This window comes from Mus caroli, chromosome 3 (assembly GCF_900094665.2).
Source record: "Mus caroli chromosome 3, CAROLI_EIJ_v1.1, whole genome shotgun sequence".
Classification (NCBI taxonomy): domain Eukaryota; kingdom Metazoa; phylum Chordata; class Mammalia; order Rodentia; family Muridae; genus Mus; species Mus caroli.
Window position 1 is genome coordinate 105173987 of NC_034572.1, and position 4580 is coordinate 105178566.

At 38.4% G+C, this 4580-nt stretch overlaps 1 long non-coding RNA gene and 1 pseudogene across 2 annotated transcripts in view; one reads left to right on the top strand and one right to left on the bottom strand.

Moving 5' to 3' along the window:
• Positions 1 to 1601, bottom strand: part of LOC115030620 — a 146332-nt gene extending 144731 nt beyond the window's left edge. For both annotated transcript variants that reach the window (XR_003836211.1, XR_003836212.1), the window contains exon 1: positions 1380 to 1601. This is a non-coding gene — a long non-coding RNA (uncharacterized LOC115030620). The remainder of the gene's footprint in view (positions 1 to 1379) is intronic.
• Positions 387 to 487, top strand: LOC115030695 (annotated as a pseudogene).
• Positions 1602 to 4580: the final 2979 nt, after the last annotated feature.

The window sequence follows — 4580 nt, forward strand, 5'->3', positions numbered from 1 at the left end:
AAGAAGAAAAAGAAGAAGAAGAAGAAGAAGAAGAAGAAGAAGCAGAAGAAAAAGAAGTATATAAACCATTTCTCTTCAATTACATACTCCCAATGAATTTCTTCATATCCATATGAAGCAATGGGATATGAACCCTCATCATATCCCATATCCTAAAGTTTTTTCATCCCCCAATAGTGCCACATGAGAGCCTTAAATGGACATTATACACTCAAAGCACTTCACAACAACTGAAAGAAGGGGATATTCATGAGTTTGAGGTTTCAGTCCTTAGCCTAATTGCTTTTGCTTTTATTAAAAACAAGGCAAAACATTGTAGTGCTAGAAAGTTGATGGTGGGAAGAGCTGTTATGATATAGCAGGCAGGATGCTAAATAAGCAATCTTGATTTCTTAGCAAGACATATAGTGATTTTGTAATAATACAGAGAAGCATAGCATGGACTCTGTTAAATGGTATTAAAATGTGTGAAGAATTCTGTATTTTTAAATAATTCCGGTGTATAATACCTTCTTTTGATACTTATTCACTTACAAATAACAATAGACGATTAATGAAGTCAATGATATCATTCAGTCACTTCCCAAATAGCCTACATCCTAGCCTTGCAGTCAAGCATTTAGAATTTGAGCAGTCGAATAATGTTCAAGATCCAAACCATAATAATTTACACATGACTCTAATGCCTCTCATTCTATCTCCACATTGTTATAAGTGACTTAGAGGGGGGAGTGGTTGTCTTGGGTTTGACAAAGTTTGTTTTGTGGGATAGATGCAGAATTGTATATTCTAGAGAGAATATTTGGAGAAAAAAAGAAAGTGACAGGTGAAGACACTTGGTTGTTTCTGTAGGAATGTGGGAGCAGTTATGAATGAGAGATGAAACAAGAGGTACAGAGAGACTGAGGGGCACAGACAGAAGGAGAATAAACATAGCAAACTTTATTCTAGCAAACAGCTCCCATTGGGATTGTGGTAGAAACATCCTCAGAAGTGGGACTTTACCCAGGTTCTCTAGGTCAGATTTTATTATGGCTTAACTATCACAACTTCATTCGCTGCCTTTCAAGGACTGTCTCCAGCTATGGCAATCAGGCTATATAAGGCTCAGTTTCTAAGATTTCCTTCAAATTTTCAATGGAAGCTTCTAAGATTCATAACTCTTGTTTGATGTTCACTACACAGCCAGTAAAACATAGTTGACGCCAATGTCTTCAGCTATTGAAAACCCAATTTAAGCCATTCCTTAGCAGCCTTTAAGTGCCAACAGAGGTGAATAATGTAGAAACATTCTGAAAACAATGACTCTTTAAGAAACCCCTTTGATAGGCTATCCCTGTGTACTTTCTCAAATGCAACTCTGCAAAAGCAGATTTTACCTTCACACATTTTTGCTTGCGATGGAGGAATTTTGCTTATTCTTGAGATTCACTCTGGAAGTCTTTCCTGTTGTTCCTTTTCAAAGCACCTGGCTTTTTTTTTCCCTGACTTCTTCAGCATCCCGAATTTACATGTCTGAAACATTGCACATTTCTTCTTTGGCCTTCTGTTTCTCTCTTGAAATCTATTTAAAAGCAGCCAGTATGATCCAAGCTGCTATCAGAATGGGCTGTTATGAAATTTATTGGTCTGGCTAAACTAGACTGTTGATTTTAAACCTTGTTTTCATAAATATTAGGGAACAAACAGAATGAGGTTGAATTCTATTCCAGAATATTGTGTGACTGAGCCAATTTCGAATGATTCTGCCCTTTGGTCTGTAACCTCATGAACTGAGCTTAACTGCTTTATTGCCTCACCCACTCCAGTGAAATCTGTGTGACAAGCCCAAAAGCTTGGTCACAGTCCTGAGGCAAAAGTTTCACAGAAACTCATCTCCTGGAAGTTCTTTGGCATCCCATAACACAGACATGTTTCAGATTTGTCCCTGAGAGTTTTGTGTGCTTTCTTTCAGTATTGTTTTATTCTAAGTGCCTCCAAGGAATGATTTGACAAATAGCTAAGTTAGATTGGCCTCCACCAGTGTTCCAATATCCTAGGCAATCGTTGAGTCAATGTTGGGCTTTGAATTTCCTAAGAATGTTACTTATTCAGAAGAATTGCCTCCAGTGTTGACAGAGAGATAGTAAAAGAAATCAGGCATTGCAGTTTATTGGATAAGAGCTAGAAATCTCAGGGCTAGTTCATCAAAGTAAACTTAGAATTCTCATTACAGTCAGGTATGGCAGACTACATTATATATTAAAAGAAAGTTGGTGGGTTCCTCCTCCTTCAGGTTCCTGAAGTTCCCTACAGATACATAAAATAACAACTAAGTCACTCCCATACACAGAAATTTACAATTGTCTCGGGAGAAGGATTATACAATAGACTAGAATTGAAACTATGACAATGGCATAAAGCTCTTGCCCCTGGCTTCAAGGAATAAGCTAACTCTAGATGGGGCTGATTTTTATCGCAGTTGTAAATACTACCTGGTTCCTGGTTGCTGTTATGTATGCATATCTCTGTTCTGTGTAAATAGTCATTTTGCATCGGGTAACCTCAATGTACTTAGAATGGCCTTAATGCATCACTTAACTTCCTTTCTTTCTTCTCTAATATAATTCTGATGCTTGCTTTGAGAAATTACATTCAGATACAAGATTCTCTCTGGTGTTTATGTATGTTTGCCATTTTTCCTCCAACTCCTTGCCCACATGAGTTTCGGAGCCTTATTCTCCCATGGGTTGAGGGGTCGACTGAGCCCCGTCTGTGGCACTTTTTCAGCATTCTGACCTCTCTAACCTTAAAAGAGCTACCCACTGAGCTTCTTTGGGGGAAGTCCAGGACCCTTTAAACCAATGTCTTCAAATGTCCACATATTCCTTCAATTAAACATTTTCTAGTCTTCTAGAATATGTCATCAGGCACAGTCTTAGTGATTCAACATCTTACTACAAATTGCATGGTAGTAAGTCCCATGTGACAAAATGCTTGTGACATCTGCAGTTGAAAAGGCCTTTTTTTTATTGATTCACAGTTTTAGGGGATTCTAATGATTATTTTTTTTTTACTTCATAGATTTGATGTCTGTGGCAGTACATCACATGTAGGTTGGCGTAGGTAGAAGATAAGACTATTTACCTCATGATGGCCTATAAGGTATTAGCCAAACAAGATGAAAACAGCGTCATAATACTCCTTCAGAGGCACACCTCTGAAATCTCACCTTCTTCCACTAGTATCAAATAGTAAAGTTTCCAATATATTGCTAATGGAGCCATGCACTTGTGATCAGACCTGAAGCATGGGGGACATTTTAGGACATCTAACAGACAAACTATAGAAATATATATATTTCTCTATACATATTTCTAACACAGTTACTTTTTACTTTCCAGTTCTTTGCCCTCCCAGTCTGCCCTTCAACATTTTTCCATCATATTCATTCTCCTCCCTGTCTTCAAGATGAGGCCTCCTGCCCTCCCCTCTGCTGCCAGGGCTTCACAGACATGGCAAAAGCAATTCTCAATTTCATATGGAAAAACAAAAAACACAGGATGGCAAGATCAATTCTTAAAAATAAAAGAACTGCAGAATCACTGTCCATGACCTCAAGTTGTACAACAAAATAATAGTGATAAAAACTGCATGGTATTGGCACAGTGACAGACAGGTCGATCAATGGAAAAGAATCAAAGACTCAGAAATAAACCCACATAACTATGGAAACTTGATCTTTGATAAAGAAGCCAAAAATATGCAATAAAAAAAGAAAGCATTTTCAATAAATGGTGCTAGTCTAACTGGTAGTCGGTATATAGAAAAAGGAAAATAGATCCATATTTGTCAAACTGCACGAAACTCAAGTCCAAGTGGATCAAGGACCCCAACAGAAAACCAGATATACTGAATCTAACAGAAGAGAAAATGAGAAAGAGCTTCAAACTCATTGCTATGGGGGGAAATTTCCTACAGAGAACTCTAATGGCTTAGCCTTTAAGATCGAGAATTGATAAATGAAACCTTATGAAACTGTAAAGGTTCTATAAGGCAATGGACATAGTGAATAAGACAAATCAGCAACCTACAGATTGGGAAAAAATATCTGCACTAATCCCGCATCCAAAAGAGGGCTAATATCCAAGAGATATAAAGAGCTCAAGAAGCTAATCTCCAAAAACCCAACAACCCAATCAAAAAAAAAGGGGGAGGGTGGAGAATTTACAACAGAAGAATCTCGAATGGCCAAGGACAACTTAAAGAAATGTTCAAAGTCCTTAGTAATAAGGGACATGCAAACCAAAATGAACTTTAGATTCTACCCTACACCAATCAGAAGGCCTAAGATAAAAATCTCAGGTGACAGAACATGTTTGTAAGAATGTAGAGAAACAGGAACAGCCCCCACTCCTGGAGGGATTGCAAACTGGCACAACTACTCTTGAAATCAAACTGGATATTCCTCAGAAGACTGGAAATAGATCTACCTGAATGTGGCCTCCCTTCCCCCAGCCTGGAACCTGCCTGCTCAAGGGTGGAGCTACCGGCTCATTCGTCCTGCCACGCCTACCTACTGCTGGAACCTGCCTTTGCCG